Source organism: Pongo pygmaeus, chromosome 4, assembly GCF_028885625.2.
Source record: "Pongo pygmaeus isolate AG05252 chromosome 4, NHGRI_mPonPyg2-v2.0_pri, whole genome shotgun sequence".
NCBI classification, from domain to species: Eukaryota; Metazoa; Chordata; class Mammalia; order Primates; family Hominidae; genus Pongo; species Pongo pygmaeus.
In genome coordinates this window covers 180,750,224-180,770,207 of record NC_072377.2, presented here as the reverse complement: position 1 = coordinate 180,770,207, position 19,984 = coordinate 180,750,224, and the positions used below count along the sequence as shown (strand labels likewise).

Sequence of the window (19,984 nt, the reverse complement as noted above, 5' to 3'; positions counted from 1 at the left end):
GGAACTGGTAGCAGATATGGGACCCCATATCTCTTGATTTCAACCAGTTAACAACCCATGAGAATGATACTACTACAAATTGCAATATAAAGAATGCTTACTTCATGACAGGCCTGCCATTATCTCATTTAATCTTTACCACAACAATGTGAGGCAAGAGATTTTTCTTTTCCCAATTTTACAAACACAGACGCTGAGGCTTAGCAAAATTAAGGAAATTGTCCAAAGTTTCAAAAACAGGAAGTGGCAAAGTCAGGATTTGAACCCAGGTCTGTCAGCCTCCAGAGTCCCTGTTCTCGGCCTCCACATATTTGGCTTTGCAGGTGGAGAAAGGCCTTTAGGCTTTTAAAAGAGATGGCGTGATTGCAGTTGTATGAACAGCACAAGACACTTCGTACCTTGTGATAACATACAAGCATCTTTCATCTCTGTGGTTGCAGGTGTCTAACTCCTTCCTGGCAGGACATTTGGTCAAAGCCCATAGGCAGGAAAAGACTCTGGTTGTGGCTGTTCCTTGGAGAGAAAGCCCCCAGCCTCCCAGGAGCTTTGGTCCTGCCCCTTTATTTCTTCTGAGTCAGGAAGGGTGCAAAGGCAGGACTTGTTCTTGCTTCTGTCTTCAAGCATGTCTTGTCCCAAGCTCTGCAGCCCCCAGCGGGATCCCTCTGCACAGGCTGAAAAGTGAATGGATCTGAATGTGGTCTGGAATTTGGAATTGGGGGCAGGTTCTGTAACTGGTGTTGTTGGCACAGACTTGAGAAGAGTTTCACTACCCCTGAGACGTGTGTCCTCCAGCTCAGTGCTAGATGGCAGGGTCAGAGTGGACCCTTTATGATGATGAGTGTCATCCCCTAGGCATCATAGTGAGGGAGAGGGGGACCTGGACTTGAAGCAAGGACCCTGGCCACTTCCATTTCCCAAGCACCTACCACATGCCGGGCACCTGACTGATGATAATAATAGTATCTGGATAGCAGAGATTGTCATGCTCCCATTTGATAGATGGTGAAACTGAGGTTTGGAAAACTCACTTGTCTGGGGCCACACAGCCGGTAAAGAGGCAGGCAGGGCTTTGAACATCCATATCCCCCGACCCACCCTGCTGCAGAAGGCATGAAACCAGCCTTGGCACTGACTTATGTGACCAGTTCTTGCGTGATGTTTCCTTATCAGTGAGAGACTCACACCATTTGCTCGGCCTCTGCCAATAGCGGATGTGGGAACCTGAAGCTGCATCTGATGACAAAATTCCTTAGTTTTTGTTTGTATGGGAAAGGCTTTATTTATCTTTCACATTAAAAAAGAAAATTGAGGTGGCTGGGTGTGGTGGCTCACATCTGTAATCCTAGCACTTTAGGAGGCTGAGGCGGGTGGATCACCTGAGGTCAGGAGTTCGAGCCCAGCCTGGCCTACATGGCAAAACTCTGTCTCTACTAAAAATATAAAAATTAACAGGGCATGGTGGCGGGCATCAGTAATCCAAGCTACTTGGGACGCTGAGGCAAGAGAATGGCTTAAACCCAGCGGGGAGGAGGTTGCAGTGAGTGGAGATTGCACCACTGGACTCCAGCCTGGGTGATACAGCGAGACTCCGTCAAAAAAAAAAAAAAAAAAAAAAAACCAAAAAAATTGAGGTGAATTTCACATAACATAGAGTGCACCATGTTACAGTGTACAGTGTTGGGGAGCATTCAGTACCTTCACCGTGTTGTGCAACCACCACCTCTCTCTGGTTCCAAAACATTTTCATCACCCCAGAAGCAGTCCTTTTTCCCATTATCAGTCGCTCCTTCTTCCTCCCTTTCCCCAGCCCCTGGCAGCCGCCGACCTGCTTTCTGTCTCTGTAGACTTGTCTTTTCTGCATATTGTGGGCACAAAGTACATATAAATCATGAAGTGAGGGGCTGGAAAAGGACCCCTGATTCTTTTTTCTAACCTGCTCCTCCCCAGCCTCTAAACACCTGGTTGCTCAGGCTAAACACTTAGGCATTCTTCTTGATTCCCATCTTTCCTTCACCTCTGACATCCAACCCATCAGCAAACCCTGTCTGCCTGTGAAATGAGCACATGCATACACATACGCACACACACACATCTACTCTCCTTTGCAGCTTCCCCCGTCCTAGTCCTAGTTCGAGCCATCACCCTCTCTTGCCTGAAGTTTTGAGACAGGTCCTGACCAGCCTCCCTGCTGCTGGCACTTGAATCACTAGCACCTGCCTGCTTCTGCCTCACCAGTTTTGTCCTGTTACACGCTCTTACCGCTGGCTCAGAAGGTCCCTTGTGATCGGCATCCCCTGCAACCTGCTCCATCTCTTCTTTTACCACCCGAGGCCTCAGTGAGTGCACACTGGCCCCGCTAACCTTGCTCTTATTCCTCGGATACTACACACCTGCTCCTCCCCAGAGCTTGGTCTGTAACCTGCTGATGACCTGGACATTCCCGTCTCGGTACACACATCAGCTCTGCCGAGGGGCCTCCTGGACTCCTCCAAGGCAGCTCAATTCACCCTCTTTAACATCCCCCACCCCTTGTGGCCCTCCTAGCATTTCGTGTGTTTCTCTATTGGTTCACTATTTGTGTCTCCCTACTGGAATGAGAGCTTGGCGAGGGTCAGGATCCAGGATCCAGGATCCACTCCACCTTGCTCCCCAACAGGCACTTAATGGGGGATCCGTTAATACTCAGTTGGCTAAATGCATTTGAAAATAACCATCATAACAATATAATATCCCATTTGTTGGGTACTTTGAAAGTGTCAGGTAATCTTTCAAATATTTTACATACATTATCCCATTTAATCTCTTCAACAACCCTATTATGTGGGTACTGCTATTCATCTCTATCTTATAGATAAGAAAATTAAGGTTTATGATGTTTTGTGACTTGGCCAAAGTCCTCCATCCGCAGGGGGCTGGCGAATGTGGCAAAGGCCTGGGGAGGGAGTTTTCAGGGCAGGGGTGATGGGATAGCTGAAGAGTCTGCCTTGGTTCTTGGGGAGGTGAGATGTGGATTGCCAATGTTTTCAGAGAAGCCCACATCCCTGCCACCCAGGGGCAAACTGCTCAGGGGCAGTAGCTGGGGTGGGAAGAACATTGGGCTGGGAATCAGGATCCTGAGTTTGTGTCTCTGGTGTGACTCTGACTTGCTGTGTTACCTCAAGCAAGTTTCATACCCTCAGTTTCCTCAGCAGAAAAATGTGGAGATGGGCTTAGAATATTTCAAAGGTCTCTTCCAGCAACTGTGCGTGTGTGTGTGGAGGGGAGAAGGGAAGGAATCATGAGCCCTCCATAGTAAAATAGGAGAGCTCTGGGTGGAAACAAAACACAGTGCTCCTCATGTTCAGGAACCCCTTCTGTAGCACCCCAGAGAGGCAGTCATCCCGGCTCTCCTTGTACACCTCCATCGATGGGGGGCTTACTGTCTTACAAAGTGTTTGCCAATGAGTCACAGCCATTTAAGGACATTTACAGAGCTCTACACCCTCTTTCTTTTGGAGGTCACACCTCACTGCATAATAAATACATTGTAATTTATGCACTTTCCAGAGAAAATAAATTTGTATATGGCTATTTGACTTAGGCAGCTGACTTTGACCAGCTGGCATAATGTTACATTTGCGGATGTTCAATTGAACATTTAATACTTGCAATTTTGTGGGTTTCTTTTTGTATTTTATACCTGGCACTTTGTGTGTATGTGTGTGTGTTTGCAAAGTTTTTTGTGTGTCTCTGAAAAGCTCTGAGGTTCACAGAAGAAGTCCAAGTTCCTTTTTCCAGGCTGGCTATCACCACCATTATCACCATCACCTCCGCCATCAGTAGCAGCTGTGGCCACATGAACTGGATACCAGCGCTGCCGCTGACAACACTGTCCCTTCCTCCCTCTCTGTTCTCTCCCCAAGCCTCATTCCTTGGAGGTTTTGCCCTTCTGCCAAGGTACAACTTTCTCTTACAGGCAGAAGTCCTGCAACCAGCTGGGTCACCTTAAAGATATCAGCAGCAAACAGATAACACTTGCCAGGAACATTTATACCCATCGATTATCTTATGCAACCTCTGCTCTGCTGAGAAAAACCAAGCCCATGCAGTGCCCCACACAGCCACAATCCATCTGGCTCCTGGGAACTTTCTAATATGAGTCCCCAACTTCTCTTTTCCTCACTCAGAGGCTTCTATGCACAGAACTGTCCTCCAGTTCCCCAAAGCACTGTCCCATCCCCACGCAGCACTCTCAACAGACATTAGACGTCTGGTTATACATTCGTGGCATCCTGTACTTCCAGCATGGCACTTAGCATACCTTGTTCTTAACCCCATGTATGCCATTCTTTCTTTCTCTGTTGGCCCCCGCCGGCTGAGTATAAGCGCCATAGGGCAGGGCCCGTGTCTGTTTGCCCACTACTGCATTCAGATGAGGCTTGGTAAGCATTGTTACAGGCCCAAATCTGGATATGGCCTGGCAAAGCAAACCAAGAACCAGCCCAGGCAGCTGTCTGCCTGGAAGCGATTTTCATCATCCTGATGTGGCCAGTCTTTGGCCAGCAATGAGGGTGGGGATTAGGCTTAATCATGTAGACTCTCCAAGGGTCTCTGGTGGGCTCAAGGGTCTTGAGGGTTCTGCTCCAGGCAGGTGGTTGCATTTGCAGCCTGGCTGTGGCAGTGCTCTCAGGCACACTGCCGGTCTGAGGGGAAGCTGTGGGATTTCTGAATCATCCATTAGTAGGACCGAGGACAGGAAATAGCCTAGTGGTCACTGTGAGTGGAAGAGTCCCTGTCCAGCATTTCAGATGGATGGCCAGGCTACCTCTCCTTGATTACCTCCAAAGATGGGGAGGTCATTTCCTTCAAACAACATGTGTCTCCCCTAGTTTTCAAATTTTTGGACAACAAAGATGGAATCAATGGCCACAGGCTGAATTCAGTCTGCTGAGGAGTGCTGTTGGGTTCAAACAATGTTTATCAGTTTTTTTTAAGAAGCAACATTTAACAATCAGGAGATTTCATGTAAAAAGTCTAGATTTCCAGCTACTTTAAAAACAAATTTTTGTTTGAGGCAGGGTCTCACTATGTTGCCCAGGCTGGTCTTGGACTGCTGGGCTCAAGAGATCCTTCTGCTTTGGCCCCCTGATTAGCTGGGATTACAGGCCTGGCTCCAATTACTCTTGAAAACCAGCCCTGGCCCTCATTCCCACCTGTCCCCTTTGGATTGGAGCCTGGTGCTAGAAGCCTGTTTGGCCAGACACAGGCCCATTAGGGAGTGACACCAAGCAGTGACGTCCCCTGCCTGGCCTCGGAAGCATCAGAGTTTGTCACCCCGAGGGAGCTGCTCGTGTGGTTAGTAAAATTTGGGCTCCTTGGAAAAGCGGCATCAAGTTACAGAAGTGTCCCGTCTTCCTGGTTCTCTTGAGTCCATGAATGGTAAAGGCAGGTTTCCTTTAGTGGAGCTCTAGTGCTTTTTGAAGCATTAAAAGGGACCTTGCTTGGATCCTGATGTGAACATAATCATGGGACAAAGACATCTTGAGGCAATCAGGGAAACTTGAATGCGAATCGGGTGTCAGGTTACGTTAAGGAATTGTGTTCGTTCTGTCATTCTGTTAGCTGCAGCAATGGGAGGGTGCCATGTGCTCGTCAGTTAGAAATAAACACAAACACTGAAGCTAGGCACCGTGGCCCACGCCTGTAATCCCAGCACTTCGGGAGGCCGAGGTGAGTGGATCACTTGAGGTCAGGAGTTTGAAACCAGCCTGGCCAACATAGTGAAACCCCATCTCTACTAAAAATAGAAGAACTAGCCAGGTGTGCTGGTGTGTGCCTGTACTGCCAGCTACTCAGGAGGCTGAGGCAGGAGAATCACTTGAACCTGGCAGGCAGAGGTTGCAGTGAGCTGAGATCGCACCACTGCGCTCCAGCCTGGGCGACAGAGTGAGATTCTGTCTTAAAAAAAAAAAATAAATAAATAAATAAATTCTTACAAGCACAGTTCCATGATGCCTTGGATTTTCTTTAAAATATTCACATGAACAAACAAAAAATATTATGTGGTGGCGGGGATGAAAGACGATTGGCAAAACGCTGAAAATAGTGAGGCTGGGAAAAGGGGATGTGGGGTTCATCATTCTCTCCTCTCTGCTGCTGTGTCTCTTTGGAACCTCAAAAACAAATGCATTTAACAAAGCAGGGGCCAGGTGCTGTGGCTCAGGCCTGTAATCCCAGCACTTTGGAAGGCCAAGGCAGGAGGATCGCCTGAGCCCAGGAGGTGGAGGCTGCATCGAGTTATGATTGTGCCACTGCACTCCAGCCCGAGCTGGAGGAGACCCTATCTTACAAAACAAAACAAAAACCAAAGCAGGGACCTCCTGGGGAACTGCACGATTGATTCTTTGTGGACATTGTCATACTTTGCTCCACGATTCTGCACTGAGTGAGTCCTGCCCTCAACATCCCTTCCATGCTGGGGAGCTCCCCTCTCCCCTGCTTCTCCCACCCTCTTTCTGGATTTGGACAACTCTGCCCTGACCTTGCTGCCCTTCCCTGAGTCTTTGAGTGCCTGTCACCCTCGCTCTGCTTCTGGGAGCACGCGATTGTTCCTGGACAGCCTGCAGAATGGCTGGACTCCTCACTGACCAGCCTGGGCCCTTCCTCCTAGCCGGCCCCTCACCGCGAATCTCATCTCAGTCTCCAGGACCTGATGAAAAAAAGGCATCCTTCACAGCAGCTGCAGTGAGTTCTAGTTCAGCTCTGCTGCTACCAGTTAGTCAATTTTGGCCAGATGACTTTGCTTTGAGCCCCGATTTCCCTTCCTGTAAAATGGGGCTAATAACCCAGCCTCACAATGGAGTTGACATGTGTATGGGGTCAAGATCAAGACCCTTCTAGAGCCAACTTCCTGAGTAACAGTCCCCTGCATCCCCACCCTGAGAACAACAGCTGGGGGGGTCTCTGCCTCAGAATTCTCAACCAGAGGAAGGAAATCCCTGCAGTCCCCCGCTGTCTGACTGCTGTGCGGAGTCAGTGGGCAAATGTGTGCCAAGCCCCAGCACTCATTACTTTGTTCATGCACCGTGAGCATAAATAGCGCACATGTGTGATGCACAAGCCCACAGCACAGTGCTTGGCCCACACTGGCGCCTGCCTTCCTCCAGCTCCCCAGGTGCCTGTGCCCCACCCTGGCCCTTCCCCTTCCAGAAACTTATCCCCACACAGTCCCAGCCCTGGAGCACCAAACCATGGCTTTTCAGCACCTGGCCCCTGCTTTGTTAAATGCATTTGTTTTTGAGGTTCCAAAGAGACACAGCAGCAGAGAGGAGAGAATGATGAACCCCACATCCCCTTTTACCAGCCTCACTATTTTCAGCATCGTACCAATCGTCTTTCATCCCCGCCACCACATAATATTTTTTGTTTGTTCATGTGAATATTTTAAAGAAAATCCAAGTAGGTGGCCCACTTTCTAGGGATGCTCACTCTGCCCAATTAGAAATATACAGAACAACTGTAGGTATAACTGTATTCTCGACAATAGGCAATATTGGGAATGACCTATATGTTCAAAACTAGAGGAATGGTTAAATTATGTCATAACAAAATTACTATAGCTGTTACTATCACTTCTTGGAAACTATGAAATAATGAGGGGAAATGCTTATATTTAAGTCAAAAAATAGCAGGATTCAAATTGTAAGGAGACAATGATTCTAACTATGAACTCCTAATCTGTTAACTTACAGGGGATGTGGGGGGGACAGCAAAAACCAAATGTATGCCTAGTAGGACAGACTGGATGGTATTAGTGGTTTTCTTTGGATGGTCATACTGGTTATTTTGTCTTCTTTGCACATTTCTTTTGCTTTTCCTTTTCTTTTTTTGCGGGGGGAGGGACGGAGTTTCGCTCTTGTCACCCAGGCTGGAGTGCAATGGCGCAATCTTGGCTCACTGCAACCTACGCCTCCCAGGTTCAAGCAATTCTCCTGGCTTAGCCTCCTGAGTAGCTGGGATTACAGGCACCTGCCACCATGCCCAGCTAATTTTTGTATTTTTAGTAGAGATGAATTTTCACCATGTTGGCCAGACTGGTCTCAAACTCCTGACCTCAGGTGATTTGCCTGCATCAGCCTCCCAAAGTGCTGGAATTACAGACGTGAGCCACCGCGCCCGGCCCTCACATTTCTTTATTCAAAGTTTTCTACATTGAGAGTTAAGTCTACAGTGACTAAAAAACAACATGTAAGGTACAAAATAGTATGTATAATATATTCCCCTTTGGGCCCAAAATAAGACTATACATTACATATATATATGCCTTTATTTGCAAAAAGAAAACCTGGGAGAATAAACCACAACAAATGAATAAAAGAAACCTCTTCTCTTTTTTGAGCAGGGATTGGACAGATGGTGACCAGGGTACAGCGAGGCCTTTCATTGTGTACCTTGTAGATTGTACTTTTGAACCACATGAAGGTCTTATCTACTCAAAAAGTGAAAAGAAAAAACAACCATCTAATCAGTCTTTGGAAGAAGGCAGTATGGTCCCAAATGAGCTCTGTGGATATTTGTTAAAGGTGCTACTTCAAAAAAAGGAATCCAGAGGCCAGGCGCAGTGGCTCATGTCTGTAATCCCAGTGCTTTGGGAGGCAAGGTGGGTGGATCGCTTGAGCCCAGGAGTTCAAGACCAGCCTGGGCAATATGGTGAAACCTCGTCTCTACAAAAAAAATACAAAAAATTAGCAGAGTGGGGTGCTACACATCTGTAGTCCCAGCTACTTGGGAGGCTGAGGTGAGGAGGATCCCCTGAGCTGGGGAGGTCGAGGCTGCTGTGAGCTGAGATTGCACCACTGCACTCCAGCCTCAGTGATGGAGTGAGACTCTATCTCAAAAAACAAAAAAGGAATCTGCGCCTGAGTTCAAGGGTGAGTCACGTCAACTGGGGTCTCTGTTGCGGACTTGACTGAACTCGCCATCCTGTACTGTGACTGAGAGGGGCTGGGGGTAGCAGGGCTTCCAGAGAGCCAAATGAGGCCCCAGATCCCACCTCCACAAAGCCTTCTCTGAGACTGACGCTTCCAGGAACACAGTCTGGGGACTGCAGGGCAAGAAACTCCCACACTGGCCTAGCCCCTAGGTAGCAGGGCAGAGACAGGGATGAGGCTGGTCCTGGAGTCTCAGATCCCAGGGCCTCAGGGCTCAGGCAGGCAGGTGAAATGTGGCAGGCTGCACCCACAGTGGGGGTGTACTGCCCAGCTGGAGGGGCAGCCACTGCACAGCTGTGGCCACGATGGGCTCAGTGCCATCAGAGCTCCACATTCTCCAGAAGCTGGAAATCTGGATGTTAAGTAAAATCTTCTGGGTTTGAAATAAAATGTCCTAACTTTTCAATGAAATCTCATTTAAAACTGTTGGCTTATTTTTTTTTTTGCCAAACAAAAATTTCTTGTGGTCTCTGCAAAAGTCCTCTGCCAGCTGCCATCTATGATCTTGGCATGTTCCTGGTGTTGTTGGAGAGCCAGGTCGGTTTCCAGGATTTCCTTCTTCCTTTTCTAACCACTCTTGCCCATTTTATAATCGTTTTGAGAGCTTGGCCTCAGTTGACATCACATTCACTGGTCAATTGTTTGGGGGAATCTGCCTTCTGCCTGTTTGACAATCCGACTGACAGGCACCCATCTCTGGCCCTGGGAGTGCGGTAAGGTGTTGAGAATTTTCTAGCTCTAGCAATGGGCTTTCTCAGGGCAGCGAGTGCTCTGTGCCTGGAAGCAACAGTCAGTGGTCTTGTAGCCAGGACCCGTGCTCTGGGTTCTAACAGCCATCTGATGCCAAGCAGGGATGCCCCTCCTGCCCACTCCAGCCTCAGTTTCCCCTCCCATCTTGCCATCACACCCTCTGTGCTCCAGGCATCCAGGGCTTCTGTTTCTTTAACTCTCTTTAATTCTCACACTTCTGTGCTTGTGCATATCCACATCCCTGGGTCCGGACCTCCCTCTCCCGCTGCCTCTACTCCCCCTCTCCAGCCACCTGGAAAATGCCATGCTCAAATGCCAGCTCCTGCAGCTCCTGTGCCTCCTCAGTCGTAGCAGGAACCCCGGGAGGCTGGCATCAGCTGTTCCTGTGTCATTCATTACTTAGATTCCTTCCTTTCCTTCAACCCATACCCCCTTCAGATGATTTTACCTCTCAGCTTTGAAGCTGTCCCTTCCTCTCCAGCTGCAGAGTACTGGCCTGCACAAGACGAAGAAAAAGAGCCAGGGCATCCTGATTAAGTTCCTGGCCTCCTGCTCTCTCCTCAGCCCCACCCTCCTCCGCACTGTCTGGAGAAAAGGCATTTTAGAAAATGCAAACCGGATCGCCTCTATCCTCAGCTGAAAATCCTTTTGTGCAGGCCATGTGCGGTGGCTCATGCCTGTAATCCCAGCATGTTAAGAGGCCACAGCAAGAAGATCTCTTAAGCCCAGGAGTTTGAGACCAGCCTGGGCAACATAGCGAGCCCCTGCCTCTACAAAGAAAAAAGTAAAGCAGCATGCATGATGGGGCTCTCCTGTAGCCTCAGCTACTGGGGAGGCTGAGGTGGGAGGATCGCTTGAGCCCAGGAGGTCGAGGCTGCAGTGAGCCATGAATTCGCCACTGCACTCCGGTTTGGGTGACAGAAAACAAAAAACCCTTCCGTGGCTCCCGCTGCCTACAGGACGAAATCCAAACCCCTCAGCTTGACACTGAAGACTTTTCAAGGTCTGCGCCCTTGATTCCTCTACTGCCTGCCCCCACTGCCCTGGGGTCTCAGGTCAAGCCTAATCATCCTGAATGCCCTGAACACCCCTGGACATTTTGCAGCTCTGTTGCCTTGTGCATGCCCTTTCTACATCTGGAATACCCAGGCGCTCTGTGTCTAGCTGCTGCATTCCCATGGACCTGTCTGCTTTCCACACTATGCTGGAATCTTTTATCAGGTGTATCCATTGCTGTATCTTCAGTGCACTGCCCAGGACTGAGCAGAAGCAGGACCCCAGGAAGCATTTGGTGAGTGACTGAATGTGTGAATGAATGGCCTGCATGTTAAGAGAGGCTTTGGCTATTAGATCATTCTCCCAGGAAAAATGGGCAATTCTAGAGCCCAAGGTGGCCAAAGTGTCCAGTCCTTGCTGGAGCTGGAGGTGTCTGCAATCCTCCCTCCTGTTCTTGGAGGTTGGGTGCCAGGTCAAAGCTGCCACACGCTCTTGCAGACTGTCCCCATGGGGCTGGCAATAATCAGCCACGCTGCCTGCTCCAGTCCGTGACCAACTTGGCTCCAGCCACCCTTCTCTCACAGCAACGGCGCCAGGCCCGCACCCTCCTGGCATTGCTGTCACACAGCATCAGATAAGGGCAGAGCTGGAAAGGCCCTTTGCAATCAGCCAGTCCCATTTCTTCTGGTTTTCAGATGGGGCAGCTGAGGCTCAGAGGGGGAGGTGGCTTGCCCAGGGTCACACAGTAGTCAAAGGTGTAGTCACACCTGGAGTTCTTCAAGATCTTATCAAACAGGAAAGTACGATCAAAGAAAACTTGAAGTGTGCTAGATGGGGGCTGGAGAAGTGTCCTTGAGACTGGGAGGACAGAGAGGGCCTCTCTGAGGCTGATCTTTGAACTGCTGTGCAAAGGGCAAGCTGGGCAGGGGAACTGGCAAGTACAAAGGGCCGGTGGGGAATGAGCTGGCCCTTTTGAGTCTTTGGCCAGAGCTGAGTGAGGAGAAATGCAGACAGGGCATGGGCAGGGCCTGATGGAGGGCGCCTGATAGATTTCTATGGAGTTTGCATTTCAGTCCAAGTAAGGGAATGATGCATTGAAGTTTAAAAGGTGACTCTGATCTGAATAGACAGTTCTCCAAAGAAGATACACAAATGGCCAACAAGCACACTGAAGGATGCTCAAAGTCATTAGCCCTCAGGGAAATGTAAACCGAAACCACAATGATACCACTTCACACCCACAAGGATGGCTAGAATCCAAAAGACCTAAGAAGCTTTGGAAAGGACTGGGACCTCCACGTACTGCTGGTGGGAATGTAAGACAGTGCAACCTCTTTGGAAACACTTTGGCAATTCCTCAAACAGGCGCCAAGTCAAAGCTGCGTCACCATGTGATCTAGCCATTCTACTCCGAGGCATATATTCAAGAGAAATGAAAATATATGTCTCCCCAAAAGCCTATACGCAAATGTTCACAGCAACATTATTCATTATAGCCCAAAAGCAGAAATAACCCAAATGCCCATCAATTGATGAATGAAGAAAATGTGGTCTATCCATATAATGGAATATTATTTAGCCATAACAAGGCATGAAGCGCTGATACATGCAACAACATGGATGAACCTTAAAAACATGCCAGGTGTAAGAAATCAGTCACAAAACCTATTGTATGATTCAATTTTTGTGAAATGTCCAGAATAGGCAAACCTGTAGCGAGGGAAAGTAGACCTGTGGTTGCTGAGCCTTGAGGGGGAGTGGGGAGTGGATAGAGGGTGAGTGCCAATGTGGACGGGTTTCTTCTGGGGATAGTGAAAATGGTCTGAAGTCAAGGTAGTGGTGACGGCTGCACAACTCTGTGTGAATATCCTAAAAATTGTGGACTTGTCATTTGAATTGGTGACTTTTATAGTATATGAAATCTATCTCTGTAATGCTCTTATGTTAAAAAAGAAGACCACCTTTGTTGCTTGAGGGGTGGGGGCAGAGGGGAAGCAGGGAGGCAAGGTGGCCAATAGAGCAACCTCAGGCTCAAAGGACCAGTGCTTTGGAGGCACTTGGTAAACACCTGTGGGTACCTGAACCAGCTGATCCCCGGTCAGGCATGTTCTTCTCTTCCAGCCCAGGGTTTCTTAACCTCGGCACTATTGACATTTGGGACAGGATAATTTTTTGTTACGAGGGCTGTCCCGTGTATTGTGGGAAGTTTAGCAGCATCTCTGGCGTCTACCCACCAGACGCCAGCACTCCCCCTCCCCAAGTTGTGACAATCAAAAATAGCTCCAGATGTTGACAAATGTCTTCCAAGGGGCAAAAATGTCCCCAGTTGAGAACCATCTTTCCAACCTCCCTGGCTCACCTGGTGAATTCCTACTTATCCTTCCTGATCTATTTCAAATATTGTCCCCTCTGGGCAGCCTTCACCCTGCATCCCCTGAGGCCCACGGTTTCCTAAACACCCCCTATCAAAGCCCTGAGGACCCTGCTTATACACAACTCTCCCCACACCCCACCGTCTGTAAGCTCCCTGTAGCAATGGCTTTTATTTATTTTATTTTATTTTTTGAGACAGAGTCTCACTGTCACCCAGGCTGGAATGCAGTGGCACAATCTCGGCTCACTGCAACCTCTGCCTCCTGAGTTCAAGAGATTCTCCTGCCTCAGCCTCCTGAGTAGCTGGGACTACAGGCGCCAGCCACCATGCCTGGCTAATTTTTGTGTATTTTCAGTAGAGACGGGGTTTCACCATATTAGCCAGGCTGGTCTCGAACTCCTCACCTTGTGATCCTCCCGCCTCAGCCTCCTAAAGTGCTGGGATTACAGGCGTGAGCCACTGTGTCCAGCCAGAGATGGCATCTTATATATGCCTAGGTCCCCAATATCTGGTACAAACCCTTGCACTTTGGAGGTCATTGTGCCATTTCTTCACCTCTACAGTGCAGAGATGCATTTTGCTTTTTACAGCATCTCTGTGATCCCTGATTAGATGTTGGTTGATTGAATCTGTCAGTCCTTCCTGACCCTGATTAGGAGTGTAGGCTGTGGATTTAGATGGCCAGTGTTCGAATTCTGTTAGACACTGGGCAAGTGGCTGAACGCATGTTACTCTTAGTTTCCAATCTGAAAGTGAGACCCATAGGGTTATCATGGGAACACAGTAAGAATACAAGAAATAATAGATATTATTGATATTAATAATTTTGTATTTCTTCTAAGGGGCCTGCCAGGCCTCGACATAGAGGTGCCCCTATTACTGACAAGCTTTCATGTGCCAGCCCCATCCTGGGTGCTGGCAAGGAGGAGACAGGTTACATCGTCCCCATCTTTAAGGAGCCCTGGGGGAGGAGCATACCTGTAAACTGTGGGGTCCTAGAAGATCTGGTTTGAATGGAATCTTGAAGGATGAGTAGGATGGGGTTGCTAAGCAAAGGAGGGCATTGCAGGGAAGAGAAATTCCAAGTGGGAAGTTTGGAGGTGGGCAAGAACATAGTTAATTCAGCCAGCTGGATGTGGATTGTTGTAGGTGGACCAGCAGAGGGTGGGTGGGTGGGGTAGCTGGAGGCGATAAGGCTGGCCAGAGACTAAACCATCATGAGCCATGTATGCCAGTCTAAGGACTTTGGTCTTGATCCATTTGGTAATGAGGAGTCTTGGAATATTTTTGAGCAGGGGAGCAGTAGTCTCAGATCTGTATTACCAAATTGACAATAGGATAAAGGATATATCAGAATTGGAGGGGACAAGATAAGAGACAAGAAGATGGTGAAAACTTCAATCTGGAAAACACTACTTGAACCCTTTTAGAGGCAATTCAGTCTATATTGTAGGCCTGAGACAGGGCACCCTCAGATACGGGGCACCCATTTTACTGAACCGTAAGTTACCTTTTTTTCAATCAGGCACCCTCCTCCCTGCTCTCAGAACTCGAAGCCAGGTAGTCCACTAATTATTAAAGAACATGCTCATTGCATAAAATCTGGAAAGTCAAGAAAAAGTAGTCAGGGAACAAATCTCCCACAACCCCACCATCCATGGGCAAACACTGTTAACACTCTTTAGCCTATTTCCTTCCAGTCTTTTTTCTAAGCTCTTGCCACATATTTGGGACCCTGCCATCTGTATGCCAATGCAAAACATGTTTCCATTCAGTAAAAACTCTCAACTTTTGGTGGTCATGTGGGTGTTCCATAATTTTGATTCCCTACTGTTGGACATTTAGGCACTTTCTGACTGTTGATGAATATCTCTGTACGTGAAAGAGGCTTTGTGCATATCTCCATCCTTTCATTTGGATGTACTCCTCTTCTTTAAAACATTTTTTGGCAAAGGAACCTCTCTAGCCTGCTGGGACACCCTTTTCCCCATCGTCAGGGATTTCTTCCTCTAGTCTGAATTAAATCCTTGGGATTGGAACTTAATCCTGTTTCCCTTACTTTGGGGTGTTGGCAGAGATGGACCACAGCTGGTCTTGTTTTTCCCATGGACACGTCGCCTGGGAGGGCCAGTAGTTAATCATCAGCCTAGGATGGAGAGTGGAATGTGCCTGTGAGCTCAGGAGAATCGGCCTAGGCTGAGATGAATAAAGACAAGGTTAACCGGGACAAGGTGATGGAGGAAGCAAAGAAATTGGTGGGCTAGGGTGAGTCAGTCTGATATCGGCTTCCTATGTAGTACTGAGCAGTGACCTTCCTTCCTTCCAGACCCTTAGAGAAATCCCTTGGCAAGAGTACCCCAACCCTGCTGCCAGCCTTCAGGCTCACTTTCTCCAGTGCTTTGTAGCAGTCCTTCCTATGACACGTGGAACAAGAAGCCTGTGCTGATCGCGCACGTGCCAGGTGCCAGGCCCTGTGCTATGCCGCAACTTCTACAGTCATATTTTGGGGCCAGCACGATACAACCAGAAGCGCCCTGGAGGCGGGCAGACATGGTTCCAGTCTCTGAACAGGCACTTCCTACCGGTGTGACCACATGGCAATCATTTACCTCTGGGAACCTCAGTTTCCTCATCTGTAAATTGGGATTTGATGGCACCAGTTTCCCAGGATTGCTGTGGTGACGCCAACCAATGCCGTACTTGTAATGCACCGAGTACCAGGCCTGCAAGGAGCAGGTTCTCGAGATAAGTTATTTTCTCATGATATTGAATTCTCCTTATATCCTAGCTCAGATATAAGGAGAAAATGCCACCATCCAGACCCAGAGATGTCAAAAAATGTAATTTATCCAATTGCCTTGGATAACCTCCAGGGACAGGAAACTCATTAGTAGGTAGGAATTTATAACTTCCTTTTATAAATAAGGAAACTGAGGTGCTGACAGATTATGCCAGGAGTCTTCATAGGACAAAAACTGCCATCTGAGAGACGTCATGTCTTAGAGGAGCATCAGCCTCAGGATAGGTGTGCAGTGGAGGCTGAAGCTTCTGGGTCCCCCACATTCCCCAGGCCCTGCCCTGCTTCATGCCCAGCCCAGCCACCACCCAGCTTCACCGATTGACCCTCTCTGGCAAAGGACAAGGACACAGAGGGGACCTAAGGCATACAAATGACTTGCCAAGAGGCAACCGCCTCCAGGACTGGGCCCATCTGATCTAGGGCATGACAGCTGCCACTGGGGGACACCACAGCACTTTCCTGCCCCACCTCCTTCGCCTCACAACACCTCATGGACAGGGTGGGGGGATTAGCATGGCCCTGTTCATGGAGGAGGAAACTGAGGCTCTCAAGCTCAAGGTCACTGCCCAAATTGGGATTCCTATCAGAGGCCACTTGCTCGGCTCATCCCACAGGCGAATCCACGTCCAGATGTCCCCAGCAAGGACTCCCACCCGCTGAGCGCTGCCTGTTGTGGCTCCGGTCATCGGTCAACGGGCAGCAGGCAGCAGCCCAGCGGGATGAAGGCAGGTCGTTCTGGTTTCCTGAGACATAGAAGCCTCCTCCCCACCAGCCCCCGCTCTCCGCTGGCTCCCCTTTAGCAGAAAGTTGCTCCATGCTCCGACAGACACATCGCCGCGAGAAAATGCCACCACCCAGACCCGAAGACAAAACGGGGGCTGTTTCGGCGCAAGTGGACTTTCCAAATCCACCCTTCGCGGGCAAAGGGGATATAAAGCCGACCCGCGTCTCGAGCACTGCCGTGCACCGGGGCTGCAGCCCGAGCTCTCAACGCCCTCTTGGGGAATGCACGACCCCCGCGGTCACAGAGAAGAAACTGAGGCTCGCAGGCCAGGCGGAAGCACCTGCCCAAGGTCAGGCACAGCCAGGGAGCGGTGGGGCCGGGGCTCGAACCCGGGTTCGGGGCCACGACGGCCGCCGGGGATCCCGAGCAGACCCTCGGGCGGCTCCTCCAGCCCACGGCGGGTCCCCAAGACCGCCCGGGACCCCACCCTGAGCCGAGGCCCCGCGGGGAGGCGGCGGCCGCGTTACCTGGTGCTGCTGCCGCGGGTGTTGGCTCCGCACCCGGTTCGCCTCGGTCCCGCGCCCGCGCCGGCTGCGCTCCGGGCAGGGATGCAGCGGGCGGCGCGCGCACGGCCTGCGCCCCGCGCCTCGCACCCACTTCCTCGTCTCCGCCCCCAACTCGCTCCTCCTTGCTCTCAACGCTCCTTCCCTTCCTTCCCTCTCCAAGTCTCTCTCTCTCTCTCTCCCTCTCAGCGCGCACACGCCCACATTTTCTCCCCCAGTCTCCGTCTCCCACGGTCTCACCCACTTTCTATTTTCCTTTCTCCTACACCCTCCCTCCTCATCTCGCCGACTCTGACACTTGCCCCTTCCTCTTCCTTTCTGCCACACTGCCCCCTCTTTCTCTCCCTTTTCTCCCTGGCTCCTTCCCTCTCCCCGCCCCGCAGATTGTGAGCCCGCCCTTGACCGGGCAACCGCCACCTGTGCAGATATTGGCTGAGTGGCCACAGCTGGAGGACCTGCCCCGGGTGGGCGCTAGACCCAGGAGGTCAGGTGGCATCCCTCACGTTGGGCGCCCAGGACCCAGCTAGATTCAGGCTAGAAGGGGGAAATAACTAGTTTTGAGGGAAAAGCTTGAATAATTCTGGACTCTGAAATCTAGAAACACAAATGCAGAAATTAATTAGTCCAGGAGTTATTAATTACCAAAAAAAAAAAAAAAAAATCGGGAAACTTCAAAAACCCTACAGTGGCTTTGTTTTGGTTGAAGGAAGGGATGAAGAGAGAGAGAAGTAAGGAAGTGGGCTTTGGGAAAAGGGGTTTTGGGGATAGGGAGAATAACGCCCACCTTCCAGATGAGAAAATGGAGGCTCAGATGGGAATACCCGTCTCCTAAATATCAAGATATCAAGGCCACTGTGCTAACCACACAGATCTCCGTGGAGGGAGCCCGGGTGGGCAGCATGGTGAGAGATTTTCGCCAGGCCTGGACAGCAGCCCAGTGCAGGGGAGGCAGGCGGTCAGCTGGGCTGCCCCGGTTTGCTTGGGGAGCCTGGTGTGTGGAGGGGGAGTTCTGTGGAAGCTTGGCAAAGGATGGTGAAAGCGAGGAGGGTTCAGCCAGCATGCGTTTCAGACACATGCCACTGCTGATTGATGCACCACCTCAAGCCATTCTGTCACCATGGACCATCCCTGTGCCAGGGGCTGTGATGCAGAGGATGAGGGGCCATGGTCCCCTAGGTCTCAGTTCACATCTTCTGGGGAGGCTATTATCGCACTGTGCATCCAAGTCATTGTCATCTTGGAATGACAAGAGCCTCCCAACGGGTCTTCTGGATGCCTCTCTTGCTCATCTGCAATTCACAAAGCAGCTCAGATAATCTCTGAAAAGTGTAAATCGGATCGTGCCTTTCTACTTCCCTGCCTCCACACCTCCCGTGACTTCTTGCTGTAGTTCAAGTAAAATCCAAGTTCCTTGCCACTGCTAAGAGGCCCCACCCCACGTGGTTTGCAAGAGCCACCTGTCTGATCTCATCAGTCACCACTTTTTACCTCTCTCTCTGCACCTCAACCACAGTGGCTTCCTCCCCGTTCCTGGAATGGGCCGAGCACACCATACCACAGGCCACTGGCACAGGTAGTTTCTTCTGCCAGGAAAGCTCTCCTCTGTTCCCATAGCTGCTTGAGCATCACCTCCCCAGTGAACCCACCCCTAAACAACTTATCTAAAGGAATCACCTTCTTGCCTATAGTGTTTTTCACAGCAGCCCCTTTTATTGTAATTAACACATTTATCACTGTCTAAAATTATTTGTTTTTCTTTTTTCCTTTATTGATTGATTTATTTTTTATTTGAGATGGAGTCTTGCTCTGTCGCCAGGCTGGAGTGTAGAGGTGTGATCTCAGCTCACTGCAACCTCTGCTTCCCAGGTTCAAGCAAGTCTCCTGCCTCAGCCTCCCGAGTAGCTGGGACTACAGGCGCCCACCACCACGCCCAGCTAATTTTTGTATTTTTAGTAGAGATGGGGTTTCAGCATATTGGCCAGGCTGGTCTCGAACTCCTAACTTTGTGATCCACCTGCCTCGGCCTCCCAAAGTGCTGGGATTACAGGTGTGAGCCACCACGCCTGGCCTATTTTGTTTTTCATTTGCTTCTATGCTTATTGCCTACTTTATCTCACCAGCATACAACTGGGGAAGGATTGAGACCTTATCTGTATTGTTTCTTGTGTCTTTGCAGAGCCTAGAAGAGTACCTGGTACATAGTAGATATTCAATCAATGTTCGCTGAATGAATGAATGAAAAAAATGCTATAACAAAGAGGTTTAGAAAATGAAAAAGTTGATTGACCCTGACAAAGGAAAAAGAGGATTATCTTCAAAGAGATTACTTTACAGCCCAATCCTAAAAGGAAAGCAACATTTCACAAGCTGGAGAAGAGGGGAAGGGCTGTGCAGGTTGAGGTGACAGCACAGAGAAAGGAACTGAGGCGTGAGGTTCAGCAGGGCTGCAAGCCAAGCTGTGGGGAGCACAGACAGAACCAGGAGACAAGGCTGGAGAGGCCAGTGGGAACCTGATCGGGGGAGGCCTGAAGGACTCGGATGGCAGTTTGGACTTGATCCTGTTATCAATAGGGGGATTACGGCAGGTCTTTAAGCAGGGGAGGGCTGGAAAGGCTGGGATGTGTATCCTGGAGTAGAGAAGGCTCCAGTGACCTTCACCTCTATGAAGGACCTCTGTGCAGAGGGAACAGATGAGAGAGCAGCACTGAGGCTAACAGTAGAAATAGAATGAGATGCATTTCCACTCAGTAAAGAATGTGTTTTTAAAGGAGCTGAAGAGGAAAACGGGCTCCAGGGTGATGGAATCAC

The 19,984-nt window shown here is 49.8% G+C and overlaps 1 protein-coding gene across 3 annotated transcripts in view; it reads right to left on the bottom strand.

Annotated features, from left to right (window-relative positions):
- Positions 1 to 17,545, bottom strand: part of HRH2 (histamine receptor H2) — a 52,647-nt gene extending 35,102 nt beyond the window's left edge. For all 3 annotated transcript variants that reach the window (XR_008502740.2, XR_008502741.2, XM_054489070.1), the window contains exon 1: positions 17,141 to 17,545. The gene's annotated coding sequence lies outside the window, so the exon portion shown is untranslated. The remainder of the gene's footprint in view (positions 1 to 17,140) is intronic.
- Positions 17,546 to 19,984: the final 2,439 nt, after the last annotated feature.